Genomic DNA, 17,612 nt, shown 5'->3' on the forward strand with positions numbered 1-17,612 from the left:
TTCTTTCCACATCTACTTTCCCTTCTGTTTCTATTATCTCTGGACAGTTCTCTTTGATAATTTCCTGTAAAATAGAATCTAAGCTCTTTTTTTGGTCATAGTTTTCTGGAAGTCCAATAATCCGCAGATTATCTCTCCTAGATCTATTTTCCAGGTCTATAGATTTTCCCAGTAAGTATTTGACGTTGTTCTCCAGCTTCTCATTTTTTTTTTTGTTTTGTTTGATTGATTCTTGGGTTCTCTGCGAATCATTCATTTCTATTTGTTCCATCCTGACTTTTAAGGAGTTATTTTCTTCTTTCACAGTTTTTAGTTCTTTTTGTAAATGCCCAATTTCGTTTTTAAATGAATTATTTTGCTCTATTGAATTTTTTTTCCATTTCCCTAATTTTTTTTTTGAGAATTATTTTCTTTTTCCAATTCAGAAATCCTATTTTCTTGAGACTTTTTTATCTTTTCCAATTCAGAAATCCTACTTTCCTGTGTTTTTTTAATCTTTTCTAATTCATAAATTTTGTTTCCCTGCATCTCCTGTGAATTCTTTATTTTTTCCAACTCCAATTTCAGGACGTTGTTATTCTCTATCATAGCTTCCCTTTCCTTTCCCCATTTTTCTTCAATCTCCCTTAATTTTTAAGAGTTTCTTCTTGGAGAGAGTTATGTGATGGGGGGCAGGAATCGTTCCTTTTTAGGTTGTTATCTTCTGTCTCTCTGCTGTTAACTTCCTCGGGGTTGGATACCTGCTCTTTCTCTGTATAGAAGGGATCTATAGTTTTTCTGGCTTTTTTGCTCATATATAAAAAATCTTTTGGAGTCTGTCCCTGGGGTAGGAAATTATTTTTTTTACTTCTTTACCAGCTTCCTCCCAGACCGGATGGATGCAGCGGCTCCTGCGCCTGAGCTAAGATAGAGCTCTGGGCGAGAGTTCCCCACCCCCTCCCTGGAGGTGCCTCAGAGGTGATTAGCACTGCTGTGCTTCGAGGGCGTTGAATAGTAAAGACAGCACAAAGCCCAGCCTATGTGTCCGGGTGGCGTGTGGATGTCTGCAGCAGGTGAAGTGAAAAGCCCCTGTGCTCAAACTGGAAGTGTCTGCCAGAAACTGTGGTCCCTAGTTCAAAGGTTCCACTTCTCTGGGACTTCCTGGAGCTGAGTTCCACTCCCTCCAGCTAAGCTAGGCAATGTGTGTTGCCTTGGGCCGTATCCACCCACTTGTCAATCTCTTAACTATTCTCAGGTGGTAGCTGAGGCCACACCCCCTGGTGCTGAGATCTGCTGAGTCACCTCCATGGTCCGGGGAAAATCTAATCTGCGTTTTAAAATATTTTGGCTTTCTCTTCTGAACTGCTAAATAATTAGCAGAGAAGAGCTAACAGCCTGTGCCAGATTCCTTTACCTCAGTGGCTTCTCTGATCCCAGAGCCCTCCCCAGCGCAATGGGCGCAGTATGCGTGCACCCCGCCGTCTGTGCTGGCCTCTCTTCTTCCTTCCCTGGGGACTGACCTTGTCTGTTGAAACTCCAGATTCTCTTCAGCTGGTAAGTCGTACTTCCAGTCCTTGTGGTATCTATCAGTCCTGGGCTTATTCTGAGACTTAATTTATCTAATTGGTTGTGAGGGAGTGAGGACGTTCACAGAGTCGTGTGTTTCTTCTCCGCCATCTTGGCTCCGCCCCCTATAAATCAAGTTAAAATACAGTCATTTGCAAGACCTTTTACATGGGTATATGCATGTGCATGTAATGCTCAATATCTAGTTATTAACTTTAATAAATACAATGCCAATTTTAATTTTGTGGAAATATATTTCAAAATTTTTGGTTTTCAGTAATATTTTTTCAATAGGAAGGAATGAGGACAATCATTCATGAAGAAACTATTATGTGCCATACACTATTCTAAGTGCTTTACAAACATAATATCACTTGATATTTATAACATGTTAGGTTGGTAACAATATAATACCCATTTTTATAAAATTAAAGAAATTTGTCAGATATAATAAAATTGGAAAAAATCTTAATTGCTTATATAATAAAAATGACAATTCTACCTAAATTGGTTTACTTGTTCAGTGCCATGCCAATCAAACTCCCAAAAAGTTACATTTAAGAGCTAGAAAAATAATAACAAAATTCATTTGCAAGAAAAAAACTCAAGAATATCAGTGAAATTAATAAAAAAGAAATAAAAAAAAAAAGTGGCCTAGTGGTACAGAGCTAAAACTTTGTTATACAGAAGCATTGATCAAAAACATGTACTGACTAAGAAATAGAATGGTGAATCACTGAAACAGGTAAAATATACATGCCATAATAATCAACAAACATATTATTCTAGTATTTGATAAACTATAAAACTCTACTTTCTGGGATGAAAATCACTATTTGACAATAATTGATGTGAAAACTAGAAAATAATATGTCAGAAACTTGGTGTAGACCTACATCTCACACAACATAAAAAATTAGATGGTACTTTAAGCAAATTAGGAGAGCAAAGATTAAATGAACTCTCCGATCTTTGGAGAAATGGAGGAATTTATGACCCAAGAAGAACTAGAGAACTTTAAGGCAAAACTGACAACTGTAGTTACATTAAATTAAGAGGTTTTATACAAACAAAATGAACAGAAAAAAAGATTAAAAGGGAATTTGGAGATAAAATCTTTCTCTGTTTTGATAGAGACCTCATTTATGAAATATATAATGCATTGTGTCAAATTTATAAAAATACAAGTCATTTCCCAATTGATAGTCAAAGGCAATTTTCATATGAAGAAATTGAAGTCATCCAGAGTCAAATGGAAAAAAAAATGCTCTAAATCATAACTGATTAGAAAAATGCAAATTAAATGATCTCTTAGCTAATATCTGACTCTTTTCAGATTGACTAAAATGATAGTCAAAGTTGACAGATGATAAGTATTAGAGGGGATATTGGAAAAGTAGGATGGTAATGCATTATTGGTCAAGTTGTGAACTGATTCAGCCATTCTGGAGAGCAATTTGGTACTTTGGCTAAAGGATAGTATCAAAGTATTCATACACTTTGATGTAGCAATTCCAATACTGGATCTGTATCCCAAGGAAATTATAAAAGAGGGAAAACAATGCATATGTGTAAAACACGTATCTAGCAGCTGTTTTGGGGGTGTCAAAGAATTGGAAAATGAATAGATACCCATAATCTAGGGAATGAATGGTTGAATACATTGTGGCATGAGAAATTAATGGAATATTATTGTTCTATAAAAATAATTGACAAGATGATTTTAGAAAGGTCTGGAAAGATTTGCATGAGTTAATATTGAGTGAAAAAAACAAAAATATTCCACACAATAACAGCGAGATTGTGCAATGATTAACTATGAAAGACTTGATTTTTCTTAGCAGTTTGATGATACAAAGAAATCTCAGTAAACATTGGGTGGAAAATGTCATCTGTATCCATAGAGAGAACTATGAATGCTGAATGTAGATCAACATGCATATGGTTCATATATATATGTTCATTTTTTTTCTTTTTCTTTTTTTTTTTTTTTCTTTTGTGGTCTTTTAATTTTGTTTTGATTTTTTCTCTCCCAACATGATTTATAAGGAAATATATATTTTTTAAATTAATGGACATGTATAACCGGAAAAAAAATTAATAAGAGAAAAAAAATGGAAGGAATTGAGACAAATAGTGATTAAGTGATTTTATCCAATATAACATAAGATCTGAGGCCACATTTTTTACTCCTGTTTCCCTGAATTCAAACCAAGTTGTCTTTCCTCTATACTACCTACTTAGAAACCTACTATACTAGTGAACTGAAACTTCCTTATGGCTTTAAAAGTTTGGGGATCGAGAATAATAATCTGTATGAGCCTTCCTTTCTGATTATGAAAGGTGACTCAGTGACACATCTAATAATGATATAATTAAATAAGAGTATGGTAGGCAGGAGTACGTGAGTTTAGCAATTTGGCTCTAGAAACAAAACACAGCCATAGACAGACAAAAACATAGTGCCACATATACCTAGAAAGTTAGTTTTTTCTGAGATCCTTACAGAGTAAAATAAGCAAATGATGTGTGTTTTAAAACAACTTCTGCAATTAATTTGTATCTATTCTAAGATCAATTTAGTTAAACATAAAGAGCTTGCCTATCATTGCAGCATTTAGATTGAAAGCACATTCACTTTCTATGCACCCTTCAGTCTGCCACTTGACTCATTTCCATATTTAATCTTGCCATTTTAAGGTCATGAATTTTTCTTGGATGATTTTATATTAATAAATAAATTTTAAAAAGCATTAATTAATCACTTTCAGCTTCCATGTCATAATTTATTAGGTATCATTTAATAAACTGAGAACCACTCCCTAACTAAGACAAGAACAAACATATATATATATATATGTGGGGTTTTTTTTGTGCATGTATAAATACATACATATATCTGTACATAGATGCATGCATATGTACATGCATAATATGTGTCTTTGTGTTCTTTATCTCCAAGACTGAATAAATAATAAATGTTGAATTTATGATTTATTAACTACAGCTATAATAATATAAAGAGTAGTAATTAATTATAAGATTTTAGTAATGAAAATTACTTTAACTACAGTTAGGACTAACCTTCACTAAAACTGCAATTGACTCCACTTATAGTAAAAAAGTCATTACCCAGTTCATTTAAAATGCATATAAAGTCTCGCAAGAATTCTCTAAGTATTTCTTCTCAAAATAAGTCAAATTCAAATTTCCAGGAAATACTATTTTAGTCTTCTGTTTTTTGTTCTTTAGTCATCAGAGATAAAAAATCACTCAGATACATTTTAAACTGCCACTTTCTCAGAGACTTTTATTGAATTCTTTTTTGTATTCTTCATAAAATGAGTTAAGACAATTATAAAAGGTTTCTTCTCATCCCCTTTCCATATAGATCTTCATGGATCAAAGTTAGCTTCACATATATTCCCTAATCCATTGAGAAGCATGTGTTATAATTATTTTTATAGTTGTAACTTCAAACTGCCTTTTCCTCAACATTGAATTGTGCTCTTAAAATGTAGCATTATCTGCAGTGCCCTTTGGAGACCCCAGAAAAACAAATATTATATGAAAGATGCTAAAATAAAAAAAAAAATCAGTGCAAAACTGTAAAAAAAAGTGCTGTTTTCAAAGACTTTTTTTTTTAAATTTCCATTCAGAATACAAAAAGGTAAGATTGATATCAAGAAATAACATCTGCTTTGGACTGCTCAATTTTGACTTATTTAAATGATATGTCTAGGAAAGATTCAGCAAACACATGGAAATTCAGTTTTGTTATTATGAAGAATTATTCAAATTAGATTGCAGATTTGGAAATCATTTAAGTGTAAAAGGTATTTAAAATTAGGTAAAATCACCAATCAGTTAAAGAAGAATTAATGTTCCAGAAACTGTGCTAAGAACAGGGGATATAAAATCAAAAATGAAATGGCACCTGCCCTTAATGAGTTTGCATTCTATCAGTGGAATAATATATACATAAATAAGCTTATACTAAAGGCATTCAAAATAAATGAGGTAAAATTTTGAGGAGGAGGAAGACAGGAGCTAGGTGGGGGTAAAATGAGAGAATGAGTTCAGAGTAGGAAAGGTTTTAATGTAGAAGACATCAGTTGAAAATATATTTTTAAAGTTATTATTTTTAGGTTTTACATGTATACATGTTTTTAGGTTATACATACATAGGTATACATGTCCCCATGTACATAGAAGTACAATCATACAATAATCTCAATAGATGCAGAAAGATCTTTCAACAAAGTACAGCACCCATTCATCTTTGAAACACAAGAAAGCATAGGAATAAAGGGAGCTTTCCTTAAAATAATAAGTTATACCTATCTAAAATCTATAGCAAACATTTGAGAGAAAAATCAGAACAAAAGGGAAAAAAAAACATGAGAAAAAGGAGAAAAAGTGAACCTAACATGTGTTGATCTACATTTAATGTCCATACTTCTCTCTCTGGGTACATGAATATTTAAAAACACATTTCTTTATTAAACATGTTGGGAGTGAAAAATCAGAGGAAAGATCTGATTAATTATATTTGTGTGAGAAGTGTTATGCAATTGTGTTCATATACTTGTTGGGTTTGTCTTGGCAGGTAGACTCCCAGAATTTTATTTTATCTATAGTAATTTTAAATGGAATTTCTTCTTTTATCTCTTGATGATGGGCTTTGTCTGTGAGATATAGAAATGCTGATGATTTTTTAATATTTTTTAAATTTCATAAATGTTTATATATCCTGCAACTTTGCTAAAGCTATGAATTTTTTTTCTCAGTAATAATGGATGAATTTCTAGGATTGTCTACTTACATTATCATATAATCTGCAAAGCGTGATAGTTTTATTTCCTCCATGACTGTTGTAATTTAATGACTTTTTATTTTTTTATTGCTAAAGACATTTTTTGACATTTTTTTTTTTACTCAGACAATTGGGGCTAAGTAACTTGCCCAGGGTCACACAGCTAGGAAGTGTTAAATGAATAAGTTCAGATTTGAACTCAGGTCCTCCTGACTGACTTCAGGGCTGGTGCTCTTATCTACTGCACTACCTAGGTGCCACAACATTTCTAGTACAATGATGAGTAATAGTGATGTTAATGAGCATTTAGCTTTCAACCCTGATCTTACTTTGAATGTGTCCAGTTTATCTCCATTACAAATAATGTTTGCTATAGATTTTAGATAGGTATAACTTATTATTTTAAGGAAAGCTCCCTTTATTCCTATGCTTTCTTGTGTTTCAAAGATGAATGGGTGCTGTACTTTGTTGAAAGATCTTTCTGCATCTATTGAGATTATTGTATGATTTCTGTTGGTTTTGTTATTGATATGGTCTGTTATGATAATAGTTTTCCTGACACTGAACCAGTCCTTCAGTTCTGGTATTAATCCCACTTGATTATCCTCTTGATAAATTATTATACTTTCTTTGCTAATATTTTATTTAAAAATTTTGCATCAATTTTCCTTAGGAAGATTGGTCTGTAATTTTCCTTCTCTGTTTTGGCTTTTTCTGCTTTAGGTATCAGTGGCATACTTGTGTCATAGAAGGAATTTGATAGGACTCCTATACCTAAATTTCCAAATGGTTTACCTAGTATTGGAATTAATTGCTCTATAAATGTTTGTTAAAATTCATTTGTGAATCTATGTAGACCTAGAGATTTTTTTCTTACAGGGTTCATTAATGACTTGTTCAATTTATTTTTCTAAAAATGGAACTATTTAACTATTTTATTTCCTCTTCTGTTAAACTGGGCAATTTATGTTTTTGTAAATATTCATCTATTTCAGTTGGATTATCAGACATGCTGCCATACAATTAGACAAAATAGATACTAATTATTGCTTTAATTTATTTTTCACTGATAAGTTCATCCCTTTCATTTTTGATCTCAGTGATCTGTTTTTTTGTTGTTTGTTTCTTTCCTTTTTGTGATTAAATTACCCAAAGGTTTATTTGATTGCTTTTTTCACAAAAAGCCAATTTTAATTTCATTAATTATTTTAATAGTTTTCTTAGTTTCTATATTTTAATCTCTCCTTTGAGTTTCAAAATTTCTAATTTGATATTTAATTGAGGGGTTTGAATATGTTGTTTTTCTAACTTTTTTAGTTGGATGACTTTCTCTATTTTTGTTATATGGCTATTTAGAGATATAAAATTCCCTCTAGAACTACTTTGGATACATCCCATAGTTTTCTGTATGTTGTCTCATTATTGTCATTTCCTTGGATAAAATTATGGATTGTTTCTCTGACCTGTTGTTTGACTGACTCATTCTTTATAATTAGATTATTTAATTTCCACATTATTTCTAGTCTATCTTTGCCCATTTATTGAGTATAATTTTTATTGCATTGTTGTCTGCAAAGAAAGTATTTACTATTTCTATCTTTCTAAATTTGATTCTAAGGTTTTCAACACCTTAATACATGGTCAGTTTTTGTGTAGTTAGTATATACTGCTGAGAAAATGGTGTATTCTTTTCTGCCTCTATTACTTCTATTACTTCTTAATCTTTGACAAAGATGCCTTGGCTCCAGCAAACAGGTTTTCTAACCCACTGGAAGGACAGTATCCAATGCGAGCAGCTCCACTGTCTTTAGATAATCGCCAGGTCATGTGGAGAGACCCAGAAAGTGGTGAATGGAAGGGACAAGATAAGCTAATTGCTTGGGGGAGAGGGTTTGCTTGTATCTCCACAGATGGAGAAGGAATCAGATGGGTGCCAATGAGCTGTATTTGACTTGTCCATTGGAGAGAGACAGAGCAGACCCTTGAAATGAAGGAGAAGACCCAAGAAACATTGGGTGGTTCCGTTGCTGACTGTGCCCACCACTGAAAGAACCTGGCAGTTATGGCATTTGACTCATGGAAATCAAAAATTGTTGTACTTTAAAATCCTCAGGAATCATTAGATTCTCTGAGATGTGATAAGACCATTATAGGACTTGAAAAACCTCAGGAATCATTGGATTCTCTGAGACATGATAAGACTATTATAGGACTTGAAAGCCCTCAGGAATCACTGGATTCTCTGAGACATCATAAGACTATTGTAGGACTTGAAAGTCCTCAGGAATCACTGGATTCTCTGAGGCATCATAAGACTGTTTCAGGACTTCAAAACTTGTAGGAATCATCAGATTCCCTAACATACAAAAAGATCGGTGTGGGACTTCAAAAATTTGTGGGGATCATTGGATTCCTTAACATGTGAAGCAATGGACAATCTCTTGGTTGCTGAAGAAGGCATATGTGTGACTAATGTTTACATACCCTCCTTCTAGGACTTCTGGAAATCTTTTACAAAACTGGGTTGATTTATATTGTTTGTTATATCATTACTTGCATGTACAATTCATGTTTGTTATACCTAATCGAGCCTGCACTGACTGTGGGGAGAGTCATCACTAATAGCCTCTGCGTCATTGCTATATGTTTGTGTAATAACTCCCATGCTGATGGGTTTGTGCATACTTGTCTCTAATAAGACCCTTCAACCCAGAAAACCCACTAGCAATCCCCACTTCCCTTTGATGCTTTTCATCTCCCTTCCTGAGATGTCAGGGAGGATGTGATTATCTCCTTTTTAGTGCTTAAATCTCCCTTCCTGAGAAGTCAAGGTGGGCATGATCAGCTCCTTTTTGGGGTTCTCACCTCCCTGAAAAGTCAGGGATGGTATGATCACCTGTGTTCTAAAATAAAAAAAAGTGGGAGATGTAAAGGGCTAGAACTGAACAAATGCATTTGATTAATGGAGCACATGAGACTAATTGCCAATTGGACAATTCTCTATTAACATGTTTGAAGGTTGACCCTCCCCAACTATTCTGTACTGACTTGATTGGTGGAACAAAGAAGGTGAAGTGACTTGTGTGGGTGGAGTAGGAAGAGGAAATTGAGGCATTCTACTGGCTGTGGGAAGAGAGGAAGGTGATGTGGAGATTGTTAAATCTAATCTCCTGATGGTGATCACAAAAGACAAAGAATAAAGAATTTTGGTGATCTTGACTCCGGCTGATTTCTGGGAAGACAGAGTTCCAGCATAACTATAAATACCTTCCTAATCTAGATTCAAGTACACCTTTTCAGAGTTCTGGCCCTGGACAAGTGTCCTCAGGGTTTGAGGTCTCTTTTTATCTGTTTCCACAAAATTTATTTTTAGTCAAAGTTCTCTTTGCTTTTTTTTTTTTTTTTTTTTTTTTTTTTTTAACTGATTTTAAGGGTTGAATTCTGTTCTAAGCATAAAGGACAGAATAAAGGACAGATTGTGCCAAGTTTCCTTACAGGGTCTTCACATTGCCCTGGGGTCAGCGCTGCTGACTTTTTTTCCATAAATGTGTGGGTGTGGCAAAGTACCACACTACTTTGAAGTTCAGAAGTTCATTATTTGTCTTTTGTAGATGTGTTGGATACCTCACAGCTAGTCTGTTGATCCACTAGCTTCTGAGCCATGACAGAGTAGCCAATCCTGCTATATTTTGGGTAAGAACCTCACAGTAGATTCCCTGAGTGCATAGATACCACACCACCCTAGGTACCTGCAGTCAGCTGACTTGCCTCTGTGTCAGGTTGTAGCACATGTATTCAGATATTCTTTCAAAATATTTTCTGCTGGAAATTTGTTAGAATTCAAATATATATTGTTATTTCAAAACCAGTACAGAGGTTTGATCTTCTGTTGATCTGAGGGAAATCAGGAAGAGCTTAGACAGAGATCTGTCTCTTTGCTGTCATCTTGCCTCTGCCTCCTCAGTCAAACAAATTAAAAAGAATGAAGAAACTGCAACAATGTGAAATACCTTATGAGAAAAACAGCCAATCTGGAAAATGGATCCAGAAGAGCGAATATAAAAATTATTGGTCTTTGGAAGACCATGACCAAAAAAGAGAGTCTGGACAGCATTTATCAAGAAATCACTAAGGAAAACTGCCCTGATGTAGAAACAGAGGTGAAAATATTCATTGAAAGAATGCATAGAAATAAATAAATAAATCTTATAAAGAAAACCCCAGGGAATATTGTAGCAAAACTGCAAAGTTATAATCTGAGGGGAAAAAAATAATTCATGCTGCCAGACAAAAATAATTAAAATATCAAGGAAACACAGTCATGATTATTCAGGATCAGACAACATCCACAACAAAGAATTAAAGGGATAGGAATAGCATATTCAGGAAAATAAAGAACCTGAGGTTACAATCAAGAACTAACTATGAAGGGAGACTGAGCTTTATCATTCAGGGAAGGCAACAGATGTAAAATGAAATAAGAGATTTCAATCATTTTGACTGGAGGAAAAAAAAAAAACAAGAACTCATAATCAAATGCAGAAAGACAGAAATTGTAAATGCTTTATTTTCAGACCACAATGCAATAATAATTGTATTCAATAAAAGGGCAGAGAAAGATAGACCAAAAACCAATCAGAAATTAAATAATCTAATTCTAAAGAATGAGTGTAGTCACACAAGGAGTTGCAGAAACAATCCATAATTTCATTCAAGAGAATGACAATAATGAGAAAACATATCGAAATACCTGGGTAGTCAAATCATTTTTTATTATAACTTTATTTATAAGATATGTTCATAAATAATTTTTCAACATTGACAATTGCAAAACCTTTTGTTCCAACTTTTCCTTTCCCTCCCCCCACCCCTTTCTCCAGATGGCAGGTTGACCAATGCATGTTAAATATGTTAAAGTATAAGTTAAATACAATATAAGTGTATATGTCCATACAGTTATTTTGCTGTACAAAAAGAATCAGACTTTGAAATAGTGTGTAATTAGCCTGTGAAGGAAATAAAAAATGAAGGTGGACAAAAGTAGAGGGATTGGGAATCCTATGTAGTGGTTTATAGCCATTCCCAGAGTTTTTTTTGCTGGGTGTAGCTGGTTCAATTCATTACTCCTCTATTGGAACTGATTTGGTTCATCTCATTGAAGAGGGACATGTCTATCATAATTGCTCATTATATAGTATTCTTGTTGAAGTATATAATGAGCTCCTGGTCCTGCTCATTTCACTCAACTTCAGTTCATGTAAGTCTCTCCAGGCCTTTCTTAAATCATCCTGCTAGTCATTTCTTACAGAGCAATAATATTCCATAATATTCATATACCACAATTTATTCAGCCATTCCTTTATCGATGGGCATCCACTCAATTTCCAGGTTCTGGCTACTACAAAGAGTGCTGCCATGAACATTCTTGCACATACTTGGATCTTTCTCTTCTTTAACATCTCTTTGGGATATTAGCCCAGTAGAAACACTGCAGGATCAAAGGGTATGCACAGTTTGATAACTTTTTGAACATAGTTCCAAATTGCTCTCCAGAATGGCTGGATGCATTCCCAATTCTACCAACAATGTATCAGTATCCCAGTTTTCCCACATCCCCTCCAACATTCTGCATTATCTTTCCCTGTCATTCTAGCCAATCAGACAGGTGTATAGTGGTATTTGAGAGTTGTCTTAATTTGCATTTTTATTATTAATAATGATTTGGAGAATCTTTTCATATGGCTAGAAATAGTTTCAATTTCTTTGTCTGAGAATTGTCTGTTTATATCCTTTGACCATTTATCAATTGAAGAATGGCTTGATTTCTTATAAATTAGAGTCATTTTTCTATATATTTTGGAAATGAGGACTTTATCAGAACCTTTGACTGTAAAAATGTTTTCCCAGTTTATTGTTTCCCTTTTAATCTTGTTTGCATTACTTTTGTTTGTACAAAACTTTTTCAATTTGATAGAATAAAATTTTTCTATGTTGTGATTAATAATGATCTCTAGTTCCTCTTTGGTCATAATTTCCTTTCTCTTCCACAGGTCTGAGAGGTAAACTATCCTATGATGTTCTAATTTATTTATAATCTCATTCTTTATGCCTAGTTATTGAACACATTTTGATCTTATTTTGGTATATGGTGTTAAGTGTGGGATAATGCCTAGTTTCTGTCATATTAATTTCCAATTTTCCTAGTAATTTTTGTCAAGCAGTGACTTCTTTATGCCAAAAGCTGGATCCTTGAGTTTGTCAAACACTAGATAATTAAGGTTATTTTTTGTTTTGTGCTTTAAATCAAGCCTATTCCATTAATCAACAAGTCTATTTTATAGCCAATACAAAATGGTTTTGGTAACCGCTGCTTAATAATATAATTTTAGATCTGGTACAGCTATGCCACCTTCATTTGTTTTTGTTTTTGTTTTTGTTTTTGTTTTTGTTTTTTTCATTTTTTCCCTTGAAATTCTTAACCTTTTGTTTTTTCCATATCAACGTTGCTGTTATTTTTTCTAGGTTGTTAAAATACCTTTTTGGGAATCTGATTGGTATAGTGCTAAATAAATAGATTAGTTTAGTTAGTATTGTCATCTTAATTATATTTGCTCTCTCTATCCAAGAGCATTTACAATTTTTCCAATTGGTTAGACCTGACTTTTTTGTGTGGAAAGTGTTTTTTAGTTTTGCTCATATAGTTTCTGATTTTCCATAGGCATGGAGATTACTAATATTTTATACTATCTGTAGTTATTTTAAATGGAATTTCTCTTTGCAACTCTAACTGTTGGATTTTGTTACTGATATATAAGAATGCTGATGGCCTATGTGGGTTTATTTTGTATACTGCAACTAAAAGGTGTGGATTATCTCTAATAGCTTTTTAGTAGAATCTGTGGGATTCTCTAAGTATACCATCATATCATCAGCAAAGAATGATAATTTGGTTTCCTCATTTCTACTCTAATTCCTTTAATTCCTTTCTCATCTCTTATTGCCAAAACTAGAATTTCTAATACAATATTGAATAGTAATGGTGATAGTGGGCAAACTTATTTCACTCTGATCTTATTGGGGATGGTTCCAGTTTATCCCCATTACATATAATGCTTTCTGATGATTTTAAAGAGATGTCACTGATTATTTTAAGGAAACGTCCATTTACTCCTATACTCTCAAGTGTTTTTAATAGGAATGGATGTTGAATTTTATCAAATGCTTTTTTCTGCATTTATTGAGATAAGCATATGGGTTGTTTTTTTTTGTTGTTAATTTGGTTGCTAATATGGCCAATTATACAAATATTTTCCTAATATTAAACCAGCCCTGCATTCTTGGTATAAATCCAACTTGATCATGATATATTATCCTGGGGATGATTTTCTGTAGACTTTTTGTTAATATCTTATTTAAGATTTTAGCATCGAAATTCATTTGGGAGATTGGTCTATAATTTTCTTTCTCTGTTTTCAGGCTACCTGGCTTAAGTATCAGTACCATGTCTATGTCATAAAAGGAATTTGGTGGGATTCTTTCATTCCCTATTTTTTCAAATAGTTTATGTAGCATTGGGGCTAATTGTTCTCTAAATGCTTGGTAGAATTCATGTGTAAATCCATCTGGTCATGGGGATTTTTTCCTGGGGAGTTGATTAATAGCTTGTTCCATTACTTTTTCTGCAATGGGACTATTTAAGCAATTTACTTCCTTCTCTGCTAATCTGGGAAGCCTAAATTTTTGAAGGTAGTCATTCATTTCACTTAGGTTATCAAATTTATTGTCATAAAGTTGGGCAAAGTAACTCATTATTTCTCTAATTTCCTCCTCATTGATGGAAAGTTCTCCCTTTTTATTTTTAAGACTAATAATTTGATTTTCCTCTTTCCTTTTTAAAGCAGATTTACCAAAGGTTTATCTATTTTCTTGTTTTTTTTCATAAAGTCAATTCTTAGTTTTATTTATTAATTCAATAGTTATTTTTTTTTACTTTCAATATTATTAATGTCTCCTTTTAAATTTAGAATTTCAAGTTTAGTACTTGATGGGTTGTTTTTAATTTGGTATTTTGCTAGCTTTTTAAGTTGCAAGCCCAATTCATTGATTTTCTCTTTCTCTATTTTATTCAAATAAGCCTCTAAAGATACAAAATTTCCCCTTATTCCCGCTTCGGCTGTATCCCACACATTTTGGTATGAAGTCTCTTTGTTGTCATTATCTTGAGTGAAATTATTAATTGCATCTATAATTTGCTGTTTCACCCAATCATTCTTTGAGATAAGATTATTTAGTTTCCAATTACTTTTTGGTCTATTCACATCTAACTTTTTGTTGAATGTAGTTTGTATTGCAGAGTGATCTGAAAAGAAAGCATTTACTATTTCTGCCTTCCTGCATTTAATTTTGAGGTCTTTATGTCCTAATATATGGTCAATTTTTTATAAGTTCCATGAACTGTTGAGAAGAAAGTATACTCCTTTCTATCACCATTCAGTTTTCTCCAAAGATCTATCATATCTAATTTTTCTAATAATTCTATTTTTCTCTTTAATTTATTTTTTATTTGTTTTGTGGTTTGATTTATCTAATTCTGAGAGTGCAAGGTTGAGCTCCCCTACTATTATAGTTTTGCTGTCTTTTTCTTCTTGTAACTCTCTTAAATTCTCCTTTAGGAAGTTAGATGCTATATCACTTGGTCCATATATGTTTAGTATTGATATTGCTTCATTTTCTATGCTACCCTTTAGATAGAGTTTCTTACCTTATCTCTTTTAATTAGATCACTTTTTGCTTTTGCTTGATCTGAGATAAGGATGGCTATCCCTGCTTTTTTCACTTCACCTGAAGCATAATATATTCTGCTCCAGCCTTTTACCTCCACTATGTGTTTCCTGTAAACAACATATTGTACACCTCTGTTTTATGGGAGAGTTCATCTCATTCACATTTAATGTTAAAATTACTAATTCTGCATTTCCTGCCATCTTATTATCCCCAGATTAAGCTTTTCTTTTGATTGCCCCCCCTTAACCTCTTTCCCAGTATTAAAGTTTTGGGCACCACTTGTGTCACACAGCTCTCCGAACTTAGGATCCCTCCCTCCCCCCTTTGAATTCCTTCCCCTTTCATGTACTCTTCCCTTATTACTCTTTTCCTTTTCCCTTTTACTCTCCTAATTTTTAATGGAGTTAGAGAAGTTTCTATATAAAACAAATATGTCAATTATTTTCTCTTTAAACCAACTCTGATGAGAGTAAGATTCATACAATTTTCCTCCTGCTCCCTAAATTCCCTCAGATATTACAGGTTTTCTTTGTCTCTTCTTGGGATGTAGTTTTGCTCCTTTTTTCTCCCCTTTTCCCTTTTTCTGATGCTATCACCTTTCCATTTGTACTTCCCTTTTGTATGTTATATTAGTAAAATAAAATCATACATGTACTTTTTATGTATATACTCAACAGAAATACAGTTCTCAAGAGTTGTTTTTACCTTTTTCTGCTTCTCTTGAGTCTTATGATTGGAGGTCAATTTTTTTGTTTAGATATGATTTTTTTCCTTAGAAACAAATGGAATTTATCTCTTTCATTAAATGTCCATCTTCTTCCATTGAAGAAAATGCTCAGCTTAGCGGGGTACTTTATTCTTGGCTGCATTCCAAGTTCTTTTGCTTTTTGGAATATTAGATTCCAGGCCCTTCGATCCTTTAATGTGGAAGCAGCCAGAACTTGAGTGATCCTTATCGTGGAACCTCAGTATTTGAATTTTTTTTTTTGTCTGCTTGTAATATTTTTCCTTAGTTTGATAGTTCTGAAATTTAGCCAAAATGTTCCTTGGAGTTTTTTTTTTTAGAGTCTTTTTTAGCAGTTGTTTGATGAATTCTTTTAATGCCTATTTTACCTTCTGATTATATTACATCTGCGCACTTTTCTTTGATGATTTTCTGTAAAATAGTATCTAGGCTCTTTTTTCAATCATAATTTTGGGAAATTCAGTGTTACTAAATTATCTCTCCTAGATCTATTTTCCAGATCTGTTTATTTTCCAAGTAGATATTCAACATTTTTTCTAGTTTTTATTTTTTTGGTTTTGCTTGACTGATTCTTGATATCTCAATGGATCATTGTTTTCTATCTGTTCACTTCTGGTTTATAATGAGTTATTTTCTTCATTAGCTTGTTTCACTTCTTTTTTATATGTCTAATTGAGTTTTTAAATGAGTTGTTTTGTTCTATGGAATTTTTTTTTTCCATTTCACTATTTTTTTTTTTTTACTGAATTATTTTCTATTTCCAATTCACAAATCCTACTTTCTCGGGAGTTCTTTGTCTGTTTCCCTGCACTTCCTGGGAGTTCTTTACCTTTTCCAATTCAAATTTCAGGAAGTTCTCATTCTGTTACATAGCGTCTCTTTCCTTTTCCCATTTTTCTTCTAGTTTTCTTTTAAGATTTTTTATAGTTTCTTCTAGGAGAGCCTTTTATGTTGCAGACCAGGATACATTCAACTTCTGGGTACTGCCTGGAGACTGTCTGCTCTTAGTCTTCTTGGGGTTGAAAGCCTGTTCTCTTTATGTATAGAAGCTATCAATCATCCTTTTTATTTTTTTACTCATTTTTTACTTCAGGGCAAGTAGGATACCATCTTCCTTTGCAGATTGGGGATAGGTATATGGACAGTAGCTGTACTGTCAATGAGCTCCAAAAAGCTGCTGAGTTGTGGGAGTGCTCTAGGAAAAGCTCCATACAATAAGTGATTAGGCCTGGGTATCACAGATTGAGCTGAGAAGGGCCCTGTGAGGAGCCTTGCTGTGAGGATTAGCAACTGCCTTGGGGATACAGGCTGAGCAGCAAAAGTATCACTGCCCCCCCAAATTCACTTTGGGTATTAGCACTCCCTCAAGGCACTGGGAGTGTCTCCCTAGTCGAGCTTTAGAAATTCCATTGTCCCAGGCTGAGTCCCCCACTGTGAAGATTAGAAGCTGTCCTGTGCAGATTTGTGATTGCCCCCATGAAAGCCCACAGCTGCAGAATGCCACTGCAGAGCTGTGTTATGGTCTGTGCTGAGTCAATTGTGGTCTTATTTGGGCACAGCCAGATCCTGTTAGGGTCTGACATCCTTCAGAGTATCCTCTACCCTAGGCTCCAAAACCAAAGCAAAGCAGTCAGCCTATAGCAAAGAGCTCTCTGTAAACTTTCCAACCATGCTGGCTGCCCTCTGCAACCAGTTTGTTCCAAATGCTAGCCTCTCATTCTA

This window comes from Sminthopsis crassicaudata, chromosome 1, assembly GCF_048593235.1.
Source record: "Sminthopsis crassicaudata isolate SCR6 chromosome 1, ASM4859323v1, whole genome shotgun sequence".
Lineage (NCBI taxonomy): Eukaryota > Metazoa > Chordata > Mammalia > Dasyuromorphia > Dasyuridae > Sminthopsis > Sminthopsis crassicaudata.